This window comes from Callorhinus ursinus, unplaced genomic scaffold, assembly GCF_003265705.2.
Source record: "Callorhinus ursinus isolate GAN/ISIS: 27379988/994484 unplaced genomic scaffold, GSC_fseal_2.0 scaffold4, whole genome shotgun sequence".
Taxonomy (NCBI): domain Eukaryota; kingdom Metazoa; phylum Chordata; class Mammalia; order Carnivora; family Otariidae; genus Callorhinus; species Callorhinus ursinus.
In genome coordinates this window covers 141840408-141861450 of record NW_027397066.1, presented here as the reverse complement: position 1 = coordinate 141861450, position 21043 = coordinate 141840408, and the positions used below count along the sequence as shown (strand labels likewise).

The window sequence follows — 21043 nt, the reverse complement described above, 5'->3', positions numbered from 1 at the left end:
GTTACAAAGCTAAAATAAGCAAGCAACAAGTCAATAAAATCACAACTCAGAATTCTAACATTTTCACATGGTATCACTGACTATGAAATGCAAAAAGACTATAAATGTTTTAAGTGGAATGATCTCTAACCTAATAAATTACACTAGTATGACCAAAACAAATGATCACATACTGTAGAATAGAATAGAACATGAGCTGTTCTCCAGGACTGCTTTTTCAAAGCTTGAAAAATTAACTGACCCATCATTTTAGGGGGGAAAAAGAGAAGTATGGATTACGAGGCTCTACATGTAGATTTTAAAAATTCTAATTAAAATATCTTAGACTATTTTAGATGTTTACTTGACATTGGAAATGTCAACTATCAAAGTATTTCTCTTCATCACAAAAATTCCATATATTAAAGATTTACACAATCCAGGAAAAAAAAAAAAAACCCTAGAAACATTTTTGTTGCCTGAGCAAGTAATTTTCTAAAAAGTCTCTCCAAAATCTTGACTAGAGGTGTCATACTCTGAAATGAAATGCTTGAGTTCTTCAACACACCGCTCATCTATTTCATGTCAATTCTGTCTCAATGTGAACTGTACAGACTTTTCTGATGAAGGATCTTTTTCAATCAGCATTTTCACAACCATCCCAAAAGTTTCACGGTCTTGTCAGTAAACCTGTTCAATCTCTTTTGTTTTTGGTGCTATTGCTTTAGAGCAACTGCTTAGTTGACTGTCTTCAAATAATTCTATGCCATCTGTTGCATTTGACTCAGGTTCCTCTCACGGCTCAATAAACAACGGTGCTGTGGATACTGCCTCATACTCAATTTCAGGTAAGTTACACTCATCTGCCTTCTCTAGCTTTTCAGCAGCCCACTTGCTTGCAGCCTCAGCAGGTTCCTTTTTAGTTAGACTACTGGGTTTGTCTAACACCTTTGATGGAGGAACTGCTGAAGAACTTGAGGGTGAAGTGTCTCTTGATGTTTTCAAAGACTGAACAGGTCCCTCTTTACCTCTTTCTGGATTTCCTTCATTCTACCGTTTGTGGAAGGCATCAGCACGGATGGACTTTCTATGTTGAGACTGATGGAAAGAGTACGTTTTGCTTCTTTCTGGAGAGTAGCTTTTACTACTGACACTGGAGCCAGACGTGCTGTGTGGAGAATCCTTTCGACATACAGGTGATTATCTGAAAAAAGGAGTATCTCTTTTATAAGGAGACTGGTCTCTCGTGTAATGGGAAGAATAGAAACTTTTTCTTCTAAAGCCATCTCTCATGTCTCTGTACTCAGGCTGTCAACTTGCAGAATGATCATCTCTTATCCACCTTATAGCCAGATTCATCTCCTCTATGAGGTGGACCACTTCTTCGATCATGAGAAAAACTGCGGCTCTCGTCATATTCTTGGTAATCAACATGACTGTAATATCTATTATAGCTTCCTTCACCAGGTCTGTCTAGCAGTGATGGTTTCTTTGGCACAATATTAACTACTCTATGGTAGCCATCATTGGGGTGATTTCGAGGAGGTACTCGTTCTCTTGGAAGACTTTCATAGTCATATCTTCCTTCAGACCACATTTCATCTCGTCTGTAAGCCACTGAGTCCTTTCAGGAATCAAATTTAAAGTTTTCAACAATCTCCAACTCTGGGCCGCCGGGAGACCCCGTAAATGATTCCCTGTATATCTTTATGGAGACCAAGTGGAGTACCATTTCTTAAAAGAGCCCTTTCTAAATAAGGAAGGGAGAAGAATTTATCCTAAAGCTCCCTGCTAAAACCCGTCTTCCATTGGTCAGTGTCCCCATGGGCATAATGCCCCTACATATTATATATCAAAACTTCTCCAGCCTGTCACTAGGCAAGCCAAGTCCTCTGTGTGCCCATTCCGGCTGGTGCCCTGCTGCAATGGACTTGCCTTGTCAATCAGTGCTGCCAATATGGGGTTCTTCAACTGGTAGCAGCTGCAGCAGCAGCAGTGACCTGGCTTCTTGGTCATTTTGAGCTTGTTTAGGATCATAACATAAAATATTTAGGTTCTTATTAGGTCCAGGCTGAAATACTATAACTTTTTCTCATTCAGCTTCTCCTCATGCTCAATTTCAAACCAAAGTTTGACTAAGATATTCCAAAGATCTGAGTGGTGTGACCTCATCCAAATGATAAACAGATATTTAAGTTTCATAACTATGATATGCAGTCCAAGAGTTCTTGACAGGCAAAACATTCACTAGTCTAAATCTCTAAGACAATTTGGCTTCTACAAGTGTTTAAGTTGTATTAGTTGATCAATTTCATAGCCTTAGTCACTAAATGTTCATTTTGTGGATTCATCTTAAGGAATTATTTGCCTACTGAGGGAATATCCTTTCTAACCCAAGATTGGCTTTTCATAGAAGAAGCAATACAAAGTAAATTGTTAAATATTCTGGCAAGTGTATTTACAATTGTTTTAGGCAAGTGTAATTACAGTTGTTTGAAACACAGGGTTTGCTAATTATCTTTAATTACTGACATGAGTTAAGTGGTAAGTATTGAGGAGGCAGCCACCATGTACCCAAACCAACATACTTATCATAACTTGTTTAGCTGTTGAATCCAATGAAGTATAAGTTCCATTAAGACAGAGAATGGTTCTATTTTATTCACCCATTATATAGTAGGTCCCTAAAACATATTTATTGTGGCTAGAATCACTAGCTGCTTAGAGGTGGTCTAAAGAAACATCTTTTCCTGTTCATTTTACTAATTTAAGTCATGTTGCCTATCGTCAGTTTTGTGTTCTGCTTCCTTGTGCAAATGCACGTTTTTTTTTTTTAAAGATTTTATTCTTACTTACTTTAGAGAGGGAGAGTATGCACGAATGTGGGGAGGAGCAGGGGGAGAAGGAGAGGCAGAGAATCCCAAGCAGACTCCTTGCTAACCATGGAGCCCCACATGGGGCTTGATCTCACCACCCATGAGATCATGACGTGAGCCAAAATCAAGAGTCAGTCACTCAACTGAATGAGCTACCCAGGCACCCCTGAATCTTTTTTATATATATGTGTGTCTTCTTTCTCTCTCCCTCTACTCTCCTTCTATGTAAACGGGCATATATACACGTAATGTCTATATCTATTCCATAATATACATTGATACATGTCATATATATGCAAATATAAAGTTCCACCAATTAGAATATATACAAATTATCATTTAATACCTGCATTGTGGAGTCTTTCATATTGAGATTTGTCTTATCACCCAAAGAGTCTTCTTAAATTTATCCATTTCAATCTTGGATAATATTTTTTTTCAGTGCAAACACATTACATTGTTTAAAGATAAACCAATGCCTGGGTGAAAATTTGTTACTAGCATGACAGGAGTTACATTAAAACTAAAAATTGACTCTCATAACCCAGATCTATAAGTGAATGTAAGCAGATTAAGCAGGGTCTTTAACTTCTCTTTTTATTGCCAATCATAAATAAATACTAACTAGAAAAATGTCCTTGGAAAAGCTTGGTCTCTGGACTCTGAGAGATTTGAATTTGAAACATGATCCACCATTTTCTTGCAATGAAACTTTAACAAATCAATCCTTAGTTTCCTCATCCAATAAATGGAGGTATTTATTGGACCACATTTTCAAGGGTAGTGTGGAGTTAGATAGAACAAATTATGTGGTTTATATTAGGCATGCTACATTTAGATATTTGGTACAAGAGACATAGAACCATCAAAGTATTTATATGTAATCTACTTTGGAATTTAATTCTTTTGACATTTTCCCTTTGTAAAATCCTAGGCCATTCTCTTCTTTTGACTTGACTTTTCCTCTTCTGTAAAGAACAATATAAGGATTATGTTGAATCTCCATGGCTGGGAAAAGATAATTTGTATATGCAAATACATTAAATGAGAATTTTTCTGTTAAAAGTTTGGGCAGATATCCCAGTGGATTCCTGTGGAAAGGTAAAATGAGAGCTACATCCCCTAAATCATACTGGATAAAATATTTTGAAACTGGTTTGTGACACTTAGTTTATTGTCCAACTCAGAACATAAATGAGATTTGTTTGAAAGTTGTAGAGACTGCAGAGCATGGATTTATTTCAGAGGAATTGTCTGCCTATTGTGCTTTTGAAGATAAACCTATATAACTTTAAGTTATGTGAAGGAAAGTTCAAGATAACTATTTGTGGACTTTGGCATGTGTGCATTGGAGATGGAATAGTTCAGGGAATGATATCTGACTCACTTTTGAAATGTCTAGCTTGGCATCTGTTTTGAGACTAAAGATCAATAAAGGATGCTTAAGGATTTAGGGGGCCAGACATAGACCCTGCAAAATAGGATCAACTATGAGCTATTTTGGAAAGAACCCCACACAAGAGATCCTTGTTCCCAGGGGCAGGTTGATATCAGCAGAACAATGTTGACATGTATATTTAGATAAGAAACCAAGGTATAGGTTGTAAATGTCAATTAGAAGTGGCATTTTCTACAACAAATGGCAGCTCAGCCATCCCAGATTACTACAGGAGATATAGAGAAGAAAGGGATCATGTGCCTTGATACCTACAGGCTTCCCAGGGGGAAGGAAGACCAAGTTATGGAAGAAGGATATTTGAAACTGAGAGTGTAGGGTTTTTTGTTTTTGTTTCTATTTTTTTGTTTTTTACTTTACACAGGACTGGATGTTTTAATGCCCAAAAATCATGTATTTCCTGAGAGTAAATGAAAATGTAAAAGTTGATGAGGATGTGGTCCATGGACATGGGTAAAGATATTTATTTTTTTGTACTGTAATACATACTGTATATATATATATTTCAGATAAATTATGAAATTTATTTATATTTCACCATTTAAAAGCCAGAACATAACAAATTTCACTTTCTGGAAAGTCATTTTATTAGAAATACATGAAGTGCCCTTAATACAAAGAAATCAGTTTCTTGGTACCACAGTGAAATGGACACATTCTCATCCATTTCCTCAGATGAAGACTTTGTCAAATTTCCCTCCAAACAGACCTCTCAATTCAGGGAGGTCAGAGTGAAGTTTTTCCAGAAATTACACTGAAGACATGGACCTTAACATTTAGGCCCTCCCAAGCAACATCACATTAGAAAAAATTATTTGGCCCACAAAGGGCCCTGTCTTGGCTGGTTACTAGGCATTCTTTTAACAAATAGTTCCATGAACTTAACATGGAGCTTAACTCCTTGTAACAGTGGAGTTGAACAAACGTATTCAGTTAAGCTTGGTGGGATTTTTTTGTTTTTGGAAATTGATTTGAACACTCATCAGGTGAGCTAGGAATCCATGAGGATGATGTTGGGAAGGTATCATAGAACAGACATTATCATCTGTGTTAGGCACAGAGATGTACCACCCAGAGCTCTCTTCAAGGAAGGACTTGTTGCCTGGTAGTAAGAAGTACATTCAGTAGATACCTCCTTTGGAGATTTCCTCAATAAAGAACCACTTTGTCCAAAGTTACACCCTTCTCAGAAAAGTCCATATATTCTGTCTGAGCTAGGCACAGCCCCTTCTACCTATTATGGAGCAATCTGTGTGACAATAATTGTTCTAGATCTCTCTACCAGATTGACCGAAGTTTTTTCGGGTCTATATCATACTTTTAGCTTCCTTTTATTTCCCCTTCTTTCCACAGGTACTGATCCTTATCATCATGCACTGAAATCTGTCTCAGCGCTTGCTTCTAGACAACCCACCAGCAATAACATGGTTAAGATGGGGTTTTAGAACTGGATTATTCATTGCCTGGCTGCAATGAAGACTCTATCAATGATACAGGTGAAGCATAGATAGACCCCAATACAAAGTGACAGTTGTAAAAACGTTCACCAGCATGACCTTTGATTACTATGAGCTCAAGCAAATAGTAGCCCCAATTGCACCTGTGATACCAGTTGCAGTATTTTCTTCCTGTAGCAGTCTTGTATAACACAGGTAGGTGATATGAGCCAATGATTTGGTGGATAAATTATTTTTTATCCCAATTAGCAAAGAGGATAAGAAATACTTCAAATTCACATGGAAAGGAAAAAAATAAATAGATAAACATCTACAGTTATTGTCCCAGGCTATATTAACTCTCCCACCTTCTAATATAATAGAGTCTAAGAAAATATGGGCTATCTAGACATCCTGCAAAGTATTACACTAATCCATTACATTAATGACATTATACTGACAGTCCAGATGAACAAGAGGTAGCCAGCAACTTGAAGCATTAGTAAGACACATGTGCTCCAGAGGTGAAATATAAACTCTATAGATCGAGACACAAGCATAAATTTTAGGAGTCCAGGAGTCTAGTGCCCAGGGCAATATTAGATATGCCCTCTAAAGTTAAAGGTAATTATTATACTTTGAATCTCCTAGCATGAAAAGGATGAACATTACATGTAGAATCTCTTTGGGTTCTTTTTTTTTTAATATAATTTAATTTTATTATGTTATGTTAGTCACCATTTATTACATCATTAGTTTTTGATGTGTGTTCCATGATTCATTGTTTGTGTATAACACCCAGTGCTGCATTCAATACGTGCCCTCTTTAATATCCATCACCAGCTTAACCCATCCCCTGACCCCCCTGCCCTCCAAAACCCTCAGTTTGTTTCTCAGAGTCCATAGTCTCTCATGGTTCGTCTACCTTTCCGATTCCCCCCTCCTTCATTTTTCCCTTCCTGCTATCTTCTTTTTTTTTTTAACATATAATGTATTATTTGTTTCAGAGGTACAGGTCTGTGATTCAACAGTCTTACACAATTCACAGCACTCACCATAGCACATACCCTCCCCAATGTCTATCACCCAGCCACCCCATCCCTCCCACCCCCCACCACTCCAGCAACCCTCAGTTTGTTTCCTGAGATTAAGAATTCCTCATATCAGTGAGGTCATATGACACATGTCTTTCTCTGACTGACTTATTTCGCTTAGCATGATACCCTCTAGTTCCATCCACGTCATTGCAAATGGCAAGATTTTGTTTTTTTGATGGCTGCATAATATTCCATTATATATATATATCACTATTCTTTATCCATTCATCTGTTGATGGACATCTAGGCTCTTTCCATAGTTTGGCTATTGTTCTAAATTCAGCACATTCCACATGTAGGAACATTCTCTGGTCCTCTGTGACTTAGTGGTATGAAAGGCTACCTGCTTTGAGTGGAGCACAGAGCAGGAAAGGACTATGCAGGAGGCACAGCTGGTGTCATAAGAAACACTGCTAAATGGGCTACATGAATGAACAGACTCTCACCATGTAGGAAGTGGTAAAAGAGATTGATTCTGGAAAGAGAAAAAAACTGAGTCTCTACTCACTATCTAAAACCTTAACCATTCAAAGGAAATATTGGATAGCTTTCTTTTGATAGTCAAGATCTTCATATCAGGCTTTACAAGATTCATGGAAAGTGCGGAGAATCTTAAATGCTATGGTTCCTAGATTGACTGGGATCATATATAGTATCAGTTAGTCCACAGAACTACTCACTGGAGGTAGTGAGATTGGACAGATGGTAATTCAAAACAGAGCAACCCAAGATATGACATTAGCCTCTTGAAGTAGTACATGTGCCATTTTAAAAGACTATTATTGTTATATTCCTACAGATTCTTCTAATTTTTAATTTTGGCAGATTTGGGAAAAAATGAAGAAACTGTGATATTAGGTAATTTGGCTAATGCCATATGTCTTGTTTTGAGAGTTCTTCATACTGGGGATAAAATCTCTTCTCCAGGTTGAGACCTGACACTCTTGGCCCTTGACTTAGAATCAAGTCACAAACTGTAGCCAGTATCCTTCTGTTAATATTTTAATCTGCAGTGTTCAAATATGTCATCTCCAGAGGTGTTGAATCCATGAGATGATGTGACAAATAATATCTCCCAAAAAGAAGAGAAAACCTTGACATATATGCAATTTTTAAACGTAAAAAAAAAGGTACACACAATAACATGGCTAAATTTCATAGACATAATGTTGAACAAAAAAAGTCAGACAAAATAGTATTCTTTGTAAGTTCATATTTATAAAAATATTCAAAAACAGGCAAAACTAACAAAATGAGTGATAGAAGTCAAAATTGTAGTCACCTCAGAATGAGGAAAAGTTGAGGGTTCAAGGTGAAGGGGAATGAAGGAAACTTCTGGATATAGTCTACATCTTGATCTTGATGATAAATACATGGGTGTATTCATATGTAAAAATGTATAGATGTGTACACTTAAAATTTGTGCATTTTATGTATGTCTCAAAAGTATTAAAGACAAAAAAGTACAAACAACAACAACAACCTTAGAAGGAAACCAGGGGATGGCAGACACAATAAAATATTGAAAGATACTGGGAATTTGTACTTTATCAGGTCATACTTAAGACTGATTCTGCATTCTAGTCCCAGCCCTAATTCCTAATGTCTTCCATTCCCAGGCAAACCATTTATAAGGTTTTTTGAATTATTTTTTTTTGAGCTAGTGCTATACTTATGATAAAACTATCATTCTGGCCCCAAAGTTATCATACATAAACACTCTTCAATATAAATATTTTAATATAAAATAAGTCAGTTATAATTTCATCTTTTGGAAAACACCGAATTTTCCTTATGAAATACTTATTTATCTGCTTAATGATTGACTATTAATTATAAATATTAGATTTCCATGTTAAAAATAATAATTTTATACTCAAAGCAGGGATCTACCTCACATAGTGACTTTTATTATGTGAAGATTAGACTTAGGATGTTCATGCGATAGCTGAATTATAACTGGGAATGAAAAGTCACTAATGAAATTTCTGGAAATTTTTCACATCATTAGGAACCGAAACAAATTTGGTAGTTATGTAACAATATGTTACTCTTGGTGCTTCTGCCTCACATATTGATTTTTCTCGATCTGTGTGATAAAATTTTATGACTCTCTTAAAACTCCAAATTAAGATTTAAACTAATGTAGAAGTAAATTTTGGGATCTTAATTCTGGAATTTAAAAAAATGCTAATATAATCACCTGAATTGGAGACAAGGAATGGAAAAATGAATAATTTTAAATAATAAATGTTAATTGTGCAATTTTGTGTTTTTGTGGGGGTTTTTTTGGTATATTTACAATCTGAGAATGAGTGCTTAATCATTCCGTTTTTCAAATACATTGACTATCACAGACAATACAATTTGGAGTTTTATTGGGTTAAAAGAAATTTTATTTTATTTTTTCTTAAAGATTTTATTTATTCATGACAGACAGAGAGAGAGAGAGAGAGAGAGAAGCAGAGGGAGAAGCAGACTCCCAAGGAGCAGGGAGCCTGATGCGGGACTCGATCCCGGAACCCTGGGATCATGACCTGAGCCGAAGGCAGACGCTTAACCATCTGAGCCACCCAGGCACCCGGTTAAAAGAAATTTTAACTAGGTATTGTACCATGATATATCCAAACACAGCCATTAGGTATTTAAATCTTATTAAAATGTACGTTGCCATATGGGTATTTGTGAATAATTGAACAACTCTTTACCCATAGTGGAATACCAAGAAACTTTTTAATCACCTTGCTATTTTGGCACCTATGTATCAATGTTCTTCTAACCTGCATTTTTAATTTTAATTTTCTTGATTTGCATCTATTAAACTTTCTAATTTAAATTTTAGCTTTTCATTAAAAAAAGCTTAAGCAGTGATGCAGGAAAAGTACTCTTGGGGAATTTTTTTAACCAATTTTTGTCACCTATGAATTTCATCCCCTACTAAGTCTTGAGTAGAAGTACCTTCTTAGCAATATATTTCTATAATTGCAAAATACATTCCATGTAAAAAGAACATCAAATATTTTAAAATTTATTTCTCAGGCGCCTGAGTGGCTCAGTTGGTTAAGCGACTGCCTTCGGCTCAGGTCATGATCCTGGAGTCCCAGTATCGAGTCCCGCATCGGGCTCCCTGCTCGGCGAGGAGCCTGCTTCTCCCTCTGACCCACCCCCTCTCATGTATTCTCTCTCTCTCTCATTCTCGCTCCCGGAAGTAAATAAATCTTTAAAAAAAATTTTATTTCTCTCCTAAATTAGCACTGTGATCACTTTTAGAATAACACTAGAAATTAATACGTAAATATTGTCAAGAGGGATCAGTTGTAGGCTTAAAGACATTTTTTTAATATGTCCTACATCTGCATTGAACACCAAAAATTGTATGCACTTCACATCTACTGATTTTTCATCTATGTCTTTATCTGTATGCTCTTTTGAGCTACTTATTTTTTATTTTATACATATATTCCTACATGCTGATTTTTTTTGACATATATATACACATACATATATATACACATTTTTTTAAATTAACAGAGTACAATATTAGTTTCAGGTGTACAATATAGTGATTCAACACTTATGCTGACTTTATATAGTTATCCACAAATATATGTAGATTTTTTCACAGATATAAAAGTTTTTTTCTTTAAATTTTTTATTGGTTAATCACCATACATTACATCATTAGTTTTTGATGTAGTGTTCCATGATTCATTGTTTGCATATAACACCCAGTGCTCCATGCAGAGCGTGCCCTCTTTAACACCCATCACCAGGCTAACCCATCCTCCCCCCCGCCTCCCCTCTAGAACCCTCCGTTTGTTTTTCAGAGTCCATCGTCTTTCATGGCTCGTCTCCCCCTCCGATTTACTCCCCTTCATTCTTCCCCTCCTGCTATCTTCTTCTTCTTTTTTTTTTTTCTTGACATATGTTGCATTATTTGTTTCAGAGGTACAGATCTGTGATTCAACACTCTTGCACAATTCACAGCTCTCACCATAGCACATACCCTCCCCAATGTCTATCACCCAGCTACCCCATCCCTCCCACCCCCCACCACTCCAGCAACCCTCAGTTTGTTTCCTGAGATTAAGAATTCCTCATATCAGTGAGGTCATATGTTACATGTCTTTCTCTGATTGACTTATTTCACTCAGCATAACACCCTCCAGTTCCATCCACGTTGTTGCAAATGGCAAGATCTCATTCCTTTTGATGGCTGCATAATATTCCATTGTGTGTATATACCACCTCTTCTTTATTCATTCATCTGTCGATGGACATCTTGGCTCTTTCCACAGTTTGGCTATTGTGGACATTGCTGCTATAAACATTGGGGTGCACGTACCCCTTCGGATCCCTACATTTGTGTCTTTGTGGTAAATACCCAGTAGTGCAATTGCTGGATCGTATGGTAGCTCTATTTTCAACTGTTTGAGGAAACTTCATACTGTTTTCCAGAGTGGTTGCACCAGCTTGCATTCCCACCAACAGTGTAGGAGGGTTCCCCTTTCTCCACATCCCTGCCAACATCTGTCGTTTCCTGACTTGTTAATTTTAGCCTTTCTGACTGGTGTGAGGTGGTATCTCATTGAGGTTTAGATTTGGATTTCCCTGATGCTGAGCGATGTTGAGCACTTTTTCATGTGTCTGTTGGCCATTTGGATGTCTTCTTTGGAAAAATGTCTGTTCATGTCTTCTGTCCATTTCTTGATTGGATTATTTGTTCTTTAAAAGTTTGTTTTTAATTTATATGTCGGTAAAGATAATGACATTGACCTTGACAAGGAGATAATAAAAGTAAAGTTAAAATTGTTTAAATCATAATATCTATTACTTATCTAAATTTAGAATACTAAATTTGCTATTGAGTGCCTTCTATATGCAAATCATTGTGCTTATGTGTGATTAAAAAAAATGGCAACTTTGTCTACAAAGAAGTATAATCAGAAGGAACTTATACAGTTGAAGAGGAAATTTGTATTTCCTTTTTGTGTACATTTTGAATTCATTATAACCCACTGCTCTGCTTTTGTAGCTTCAAGTTTGGAAAGCTGGTAATAATTTTTATATGATGTAGTCCAATCCTTTAGCAGGATTTGATGAATACTGAATCTAGGTGCTCTAACAAGATTCCTAGTGATAATTTGAAATTGGAATTATGAGATTTTATATTTGTTTTTTCTAGTACCTTAACAGAACAAATATAAATTTAGGACCCATGATATAGCCATGCTCTCTATACAGTGAATATTAAAAAGCAGAGAAATATGATTTGAGAAATCAGAGAAATTTTCACTGAGCTTTCACACTAAAAGAAAGAACTTTTATCATATAATCACAAAATTATTCATTATTAAAACATGAAAGTTCTTATTAAAAAGAGGAAAAGAGAGAAGTATGTTGGATATGTTAATGTGCCAGTTAGAGTGTACTATAGGTTCTCAGTTTGTTCATCTGTGAAATGGATGGGTTGGGTCACCTGACCTCTATACCTTTCTGCTAAAATTTTCTTCATAGCCTTTTATAGCCCAGTCCTTAGGTTGTGTGATAAAATGTAGCTTTATTACATATAAATGATAATATGCACAAAAAATAAGTTGGATACTATTATGCTTTTTGGCCTGCTTTTATTTCAATACAAATTGATCTATTTTGATTTAAGTAATATATACTATTTGGAAATCTAGGTTTAAGTAGAGGCTAAGAAGTTGATAAAGATGTCATGATTTACTGAACTGAAAATTACTTTTTGTTGAGGTTTTGTGAAATAAAAAATAGTTCCTCAGCAATATTTGGAATATCTAATAAACAAAAAAATGAAGCACTTTAAAAATTTCAACCCATTCTTTACTTATTTCCTGGATTAGAATCCTACACTGCACCTAAATTGAAGTGCACTCCCAAGCCTGAAATCAGGTTTTGCTCCTGCTTTCTCAATAGAATCACAGTCCTTTGGGAGCATTTTCCTCTCACTGAGCTACATCTCAATCAGCAGACAATTTGCCACTGAGACTCAGTTTGAATTCTTGCTTCATCTAGTTACACTCAATTGAACATAGAGGCTTGTGATCATTAAAGGCTACTGCTTTCTCCTGACAGCTTCATGGAAGCGATCCAGAGCTACTCAGTATCCGAATTTCATATTCCCTTGAAATTGGAGCTGCACACCGTGCAGGGCTGTGACCTTTTCCTTTAGGTTCTTCTTCTTCTTCTTTTTTTTACCCCCTCTGTGGTTTGAAAGGTATAGGCACATCAGAAAAATCTCACTAAGGACAATCACATAATAAAAAAGTGATAGGAAAGGTCATAACATACAGTAGAGATTAATTTAGTCCAGATAGGCAGCTCTACTCTATATATTATTAAATGTTTGGGATTGAGTGATTGTGGGTACTGCTTTTGTTTGTAGTTATTTAAATGGAAATATTTGAATATTAGAACTGTTTGTTTTTATTCAGGAAAATGTAAGATCCAGTTTTCAGTTGATTTGTTGGGTTTTTAATTGACAGTCCAGAGAATCAGTGTATAGTCTATAAGTATTTAACTGTTCTTAATTGATTTTAAGCTGTGACTCAACCTATTTCAAATTACATATTTCTTATCCATTCTTTTATGAATAATGTCTTGACTATATTTTAAACAAGTTAGATTTTTTCTATTCCTAAGTTATGACCTAGTTACCCAATTAGCTATTAGTGGTACACCTTTAATTAATTCTTGTGTAAGCAAAGGCAACAACTTACTAAATACACAAAAGTCCCTTCTTACACAGATTTGTGTCCTAAATACCACATAGCCCATGTATTTGTAGTAGTCGTTTTGGGTACCACTGAAGAATAAAGCTGCGGAAAAGATGGAGATGGTGTGTGTGTCCCTGGAAGGATATTTAAGAAAAATTAGACCCTTAAAGACCTAATCTTCCCTAACTCAGTTAAGAATATCCCATTTATATCATCATTTCCCTTTCTAGATGGGAGAATGTGGATACATGTATTTGCAAATGAGTTTCCTGGTCTCATGGAAAAGAAAAGTAAAGAAAGAAAAGGAAGAAAAAGAGGCACGGGTCTATTAGCTCCAACACCTGCATCCCCAAACAGTGATATACTCACTGTAGGCAAAATCGTTAAGAGAAGTGGTGGGTTAGGATTTTGTGTGAGCTTTTCCTGAAAATCACTTTTGAGCCAGGTTACTCCATTGTAAGATGAGCCTGGCAATAATGACTGCCCCTGAGAAGGACTGCAAAATCTAATATTGGAAACGTTACAATGGGCTTATTCCTCCCTGAGTTGGTGTTATGTAAAACGTATAAGTTCTGTGCAAAACACTAAAGGATTAAATAAAAGATATATTCCTGGACCTTTTCTCCCAAATCATTGATGAGGTCATTTGTATATAGCTTCTAACACTGAATGAAAGCCAATTCCACATGAACACAACAGAATATAGAAAACACTGAGCACATTGTCCATGGTGTAGCTGAGGAAACTCTAGCAAAACATAAAATACATGTTGAAAAAAATTATTTCTTGAAAAGAAAATACTTTCTCAAAATTCAACTTTCATTCACTATAACACAAAGGAAACTTTTAGTAAATAAGAGCTTTACACACGATGGATCTAAGATAATAAGGGTTTTGAAGAGATAAAATTTGGAGGGGGGAAGCAGTTGTAATGATGCTATTCATGTCAGTTCCCTTAGGGAGACAAAGTACTTCAGCAAATTTCATGAAGTAGTATAGGAATTGCATGAAGAGAACTAGGTCTCATAACTGACCTAAATCCATAAATTGAGTTGTAAATAAAATTTAGGTCTATTTTTATGACTCTACTAAGACCAGACTCTACGGTGACTATAATGGGACTCTGTTTCCCGGCTCATCTATTGGCTGCATTGGAGTCATCTGGGGGAGATCAATAATAAGGATTCCTGGTCCCTATCCTGAACCCACTCCACCAGAATCTCCAGAAGGGGGATGCAACAATCTGTATATTTAACAATTTCAGCAGTTTTCTCGGGATAAAACCAGCATAAGGACACTGTGAGAGGACAGGACCAAGAGAGCAGAGCAGAGCTAAATGAAGGTAATGACATGCAAAAATTGCTTCTACCCTGCAGGCAAAAAGCAGGCCTAGAGTCTCTGATGTACCATTGCTCTATGATGCCCTTCGCAATACTGTTCTTAACATGGATAAATTCAGTTCTTGAGCCACACTCTTTCTTCTGTGTGACTTAATCCTTTTTCTGGTGTTTAAAAAACATGCACTAACAGCATCCCTGAAAGTGCTCTTTAGACTGAGAAATAAATGTGGTGCTTTATTGATTTATAGGAAAAATAGCTGCACTGGAAGAAAGGCAAGGAATGGGGGAAAAGAAATAATATCTGGTCCTTGTGTAACATTTTTTCAACTTATAAACCAGTTTTTCCAGTATAATGTGCAGTCATTCTGACAACAACCTTAGGAGGTTGAAGAGCCACCTTATAGTTCACTCTGTGGGTTGTTGAACTGGGACTTAAATTCTGTGGCTTGATACTGCAGAAATATGATTGGTGTCCCTAAACCATCTGTCATAAACATAGAAAATTATTTTGAGTTCTTAGAAACATAAATGAATAAAGGAGTCTCTTAAGAAAGAAAAAAATAGGGGCACCTGGGTAGCTCAGATGGTTAAACAACTGCCTTCGGCTCAGGTCATGATCCCAGGGTCCTGGGATTGAGTCCCGCACTGGGCTCCCTGTTCGGCGGAAAGTCTGCTTCTCCCTCTCCCTCTGTCTGCCGCTCTGCCTACTTATGCTCTCTCTCTCTACCTCTGTTAAATAAATAAATAAAATCTTTAAAAAAAAAAAAAGAAAGAAAAAATTATGTACCTCTATGTTTACTCAGTAAACTAACTTTAAAAAAGATGTATGGTATTATGAATTCTGCAGCTTCAGCAAATACTTCAGTCCTTTAGGAATTAGTGCGGGTTAAAGTGAAAAGATACATCCAGTTCTAGGACTGAGGCACTTACTTAGGCTTAGTCCAAATGGAAAATAAAATCATGTATATATGCTGTTAAAGACTGAAAATAAATAACAAGTCCACAGGGGATAGAAACAAATAAAATGATAAAGTAGTTAGCTTGGTTTAACGGTGGACAGTAGGTATAGGGGATTAGTTTTAATTTTGGTACTGTTGAAAAAAAAATGCAACCAAATAAATTTGAAGATCTAATTGGCTTTATTAAATGATTCATGAATTGGGACAGAATCCTATCTTGTAAACTCCAGGGAGTTGCACAAAATGGAAGGTTTTTATAGAGAGAAGGGTGGGACAAGAAGTTATTAGCAAAAGGAAAGACAGAATTGTTTCAGGAAGGTCAGCTTCCCTTAGGGAGAAGGGCAGGAAGTTTTATGCAGATTACTTTATCTTGCTTAGGGGGATGGAGAGGGCCCATGTGACAGATTACCACATTGGTGCTTATCAGAAAATTCCTGACTGACCAGTTAAGACTAGGTTTCTGGCGGAGCTGTGAAGTGCAAGTAGGTTATGTATTAAGCCCCAAATCAATAACTTGGCCTAAGTGACCCCAATTTAGGCCAGTGATTTTCTTTTTAGCTGCACCATCATCGTGAACATCCTTTTTATGGCAGTCTCTCATCCTGATGAAGTTAGCATAAAAAAAAGCCTCGAGTCTAAATGATTTTTCTGTATTTTTTTAAATTTAAAAATAATAAATAGTTGAAATATATTTGACATACAACATTGTATAAATTTAAGGTTTAACAACATTGTGATTTGATACATTTATATATTGTAATATTGCCATTGCAGTGATAATTAGCACCTCTATGGTGTCACATAATTATCATTTCTCTTTGGAGGTTAAAGTAATTAAGATGTGCGCTCTAAGCATGTTTGTTAGCAGATAGTCCTGTTCCCTGGCCCGGGTTCTTGAGTTCCACTGAGAAAGAATTAGGAGCCAAACTCTGAAGCAAGCAGGAATTTAATAGTGGACAAAGCGAAAGTATACTCTCAGAGTAGAGCGGGCAGCGGTGGCAACTGCACCGGGGGTCAGGGTTGTATGGTTGTTTATAATTGCAAGCATTATGGGTCTCCGACCGAGGCTGCCTCCAATCTTCTGAGGAACTCTTCCTACCGGTTGGGAAGGGGAGATGTTAGCCCTATGTGGACGGTGTTGGAGCTGTCATGGCAGCCATCCTCCCAAAGGGGGCCAAAACCGCAAAGTAAATGTATTATAATGAAGTTAGAGGTTACTTTAGGATAGTGGTTATAGGGAAGGGTACTAGCGTATTCCTTGGGGGTGGGGACTTCTCCAGCTGCTTGCATTCTGGAGGTGGTTGGTGGTTTCTGTCTTTTTCAACAATGGAACAGACCCATTCCAGGCTCATATCTAGCTAACTGCCTACTCTATCATGTTTGAGGATGCTAATACAGTATTGTAATCTATATTAATGATACTGCACCTTAGTTCTCTGGAGCTTATTTACTATTCATTTTAAGTTTGTATCCTTAAAAAAAAAAAAAAAAAACTGTCCTAACCTCTCACCCCCATCCTTTGGTAACTACCATTTTACTTTTTGTTTTTACTAACTTTTTTTTTCTTTAAGATTTCACATATAAGTGATATCATTATAGTATTTGTGTCTCTCTGTCTGACTTGTCTCACTTAGCATTATATCCTCAAGGTCTATCCATGTTATCACAAATGGCAGGATGCCCTTCTTTATTGTGGGTGAATAATACTCCAATATTCCATTGTATATGTGTGTGCAGATGTGTATTTATATTACATATATAACATATATATGCATATGTATATTACATATTTTTATGCATTTTTTGGAAGACACTTTGATTGTTTCTGTATCTTGGCTATTGTGAATAATGGTACAGATGTATTTTTGATATCCTGTTTCCATTTCCTTTGGCTACATCCAAGTGGAACTGCTGGATCATATGGTAGATCTATTTTTACTTTTTGGAGGAACCTCCTTATTGTTTTCTGTAGTGGCTGAACCTATTTACATTCCTACCAACAGTGTACAAGTGTTCCCTTTTCTCCATATCTTTGCCAGCACTTGTCATATCTTCTTGATGATAGGCATTCTAACAGGTATGAGGTAGTATCTCATTTTGGTTTATAAAGGCATTTCAAGAGTGCACATGAATAATGATTTCTTCCTGTAGACCACGGTCCCTCACTAGCATTTAGCCTATCTCTGCTTCTGTGTCAGCTTTCTCTTTCTCTGTTTATTTCCCCATCCCTTACATATTCTTGTTTATAGCCAACAACCCACCTTCTATATCAATTCTGTCTTGTTTTTTCTTAGGGCATCTCATTTGGTCATTAAGCATTAAGGCATTTTATGGAAATACATAAGCACTGCAAACTTAGTAACAAAAATAATTTTAAAACTTGTATGACTTAGAGTTGGAGTTCCTTCTGAGGCTTTAAATTTTCTGGTTTTTCTGATTAAACTTCAACAGCAAGGATTTTTCACAAAAATATAACTATTTTTCATTTGTTGCATGTTTTTTGTTTTGTTTTTGCTAAATAATAACATTAAAAATTTGTGGCTATAAAGTTCTTAATGTCAGGCACTTGTTATTTAAAATATTATATTGCCAAGGAATATTTAAACCAGCAAACCTAGTATTAGGCTAAGTTAATCTGTATAATAGTCACTGAATAATAATTTGCCCATAGTTCTATATAAAATACAGAATCCATTTTCTTCCAGTAATATCACATATCTTGATGGGTGTTAGAAAGTACTCAATGGTTAGGTTTATTTGAATTTGATGTAAATTTTCTTTCTTCTTTTATCATTTTTATTGCTTTGTAACTGATAATGTTAATTATATAGGTAGTCCTTAATTATTATCAAGTACATTTTTAGGTAAACGTCCATAAACTTTTAATAATGTGTTTAACCAAAAATATTCTTGAAGAAAATAATAGATACTTTTAATATTAAAAAATGACTGTGAAATACAATTTATGAAAAAGGAAAGCAAAAGCACAGTTTCAAAAACATATCCCCAAAATTCTCTAAATATCATTAGAATAAATGTTTTTCATAATAATAGAAAGCTAGAGAAAAAACAATAATCCATTTTTGAAATGCTTCTGAACTAAAATAATACCATTACTATTATACTCCATAGAATATTTGAATTTACGTGCTCTCTGAAATTACGATATATTCAAGAAAAAATTAAATGGTGTTTATTATGTTGTCTTGAATATGATGAGGCAATTTTGGTCCTTACCAAGAAAAGAATATTTCTGTGTATATTAACGTTAGTCTTATAATAAGACGATGGTTACCCTCCCATTTCATATATCTTCTTTTTCTTTGTTAAAATAGACTATAATAGTCAGGCAAGAGAAGAGAAGACTCAGAGGCAATTTTGTTAAGTGCTAAAAACAATGGCATCCAATTCTTCCTGGTTTAGGTAATGTGAAGACATGGGGAAGTAATAGAGGGATGCTGGTAGTGCTTAAGATAGACTCTTGAAAAATGAAAGTGAAAGCAAAATACAGACAGGTTTTATCTAGAAGGGCGGTAAAATATTCTCTCCCCAATATTTTGGAAAATTGACTCTAGAGGTCCATCTAGTTTTAAAAGTAAAGGCAAAACAGTTAAGATTGTATGTTAGGCCTTTTTTTTTCCTGGCAAATTTCTCTATAAAACAAAATATCCTTCATACTTTAGTTATCAAATTACATTATAACTGTTTAATAGGGTAGTATTCTCTAAGGAAATTACTTATATTCATGATATATGATGAAACTTTGCTTTCGACTTAGTAACATTTAAGCTGATTAATGATTACAGATCAATCTATCAAAAAAAATTAACACTTATACTACTTATTCTCCATAGTTGGCAAATTAGAGGTATTCAGAAGTTTGGTAGATAACCTTTTAAATCAAACAATTACCTTTGAAAGCAAAGAAATCATATGAAACCTAAATATAAAAAAACCCAGTATAGTTCTTTAAGTTGGTACATAATTTTATAATGAAATCCTCTGAGCAGAGTATAAAGGATGAAGTTTGAACACGTTAGTGTGGAGATAAAGGCCTATGGATTCATTTAGGGAAAAGAAACTTGAAAAACATTTACTTTTAAATCGGTGTTTCATAAGTTGGCTCATTTGCTTGGAGAAAAATTACTAAAGTATTTAGAGCATAAAAAATACACCAAGGTGCAAGTTTCAGACTATGTTGTGATGTGAAATAGGAGAAAAGATGACGACTGTAATACTCTTCAATATCTGTAGCTATGCATTAGTGCAGAATCGTCTATATGCAAATATCTGACGTGCTAAACCTTATAGACTATAAGATTTAGAAAAATACATGTATAAAAATTCTTGTTCAACTCATAGCACTGTCAAACCAGTCACCAGACAAAGTTAAACAGGCAAGGGAGACTTCCGTCAAGGTGACTGCAATAAGCACGAACAGCCAGACTATCTGAGCTTAACTTTGCCAAAACAAAGGGCAGGAGAGTTTTTAAAAGGGAGTAGGAAGAATCCTAAGTCCTCTGTGTTCTCTAAATGTCCTTATCCAAAGAAAAAATAAACTGACTCTTATCTTCATGACAGGAGGCAGTTTTCCAACTTGAAGCAAGGAGCCCACAAAAGTTAGGCTCTTACCAACCACAGATCCTGGGAGCACTATCTGCCTTGATGGTTTCATTTCAAAGGGATGGCTTACTTAGGTCATTGAAAAAGACAATCGTGGATTGTAAACTGGCTAGAGACTTCAGAAAATTTACATCTCAAAGGGACAGAGAAAGAATTTAAAATTTTTTTAGGTTAAATGCTCTAAGAAAAAGGAGATCAGGGCCTAAAGTAAAGGAGCCTATATAAAGTTTAGTCAAGGACAATGTTAAGAGCATCTTGGTCAGCACACACACACACACACACACACACACACACATTCTGACACACACGTGCACACACACACACACACATTCTTACATACTGTCATAAAAGTAATAGTGATAATAGTAAGAGCAGGAGAATGCGGTATGTTTATTATCTTATTTAGTAATCTGATTTGATCCTCACATCAACCCTATGCTCTCTTCCCTATCATTATTCCAATTTTAAGATAAGGAACCAGAGCTGCCAGGTTGGTGAACAGGTGGAGATGCAGGAAGAGCGGTGGTCTGGAGAGGG

General features: G+C 35.7%; 1 pseudogene; it reads right to left on the bottom strand.

The window, feature by feature from the left end:
• Positions 1-429: 429 nt before the first annotated feature.
• On the bottom strand, positions 430-1665 carry LOC112825891 (periphilin-1 pseudogene; annotated as a pseudogene).
• Positions 1666-21043: the final 19378 nt, after the last annotated feature.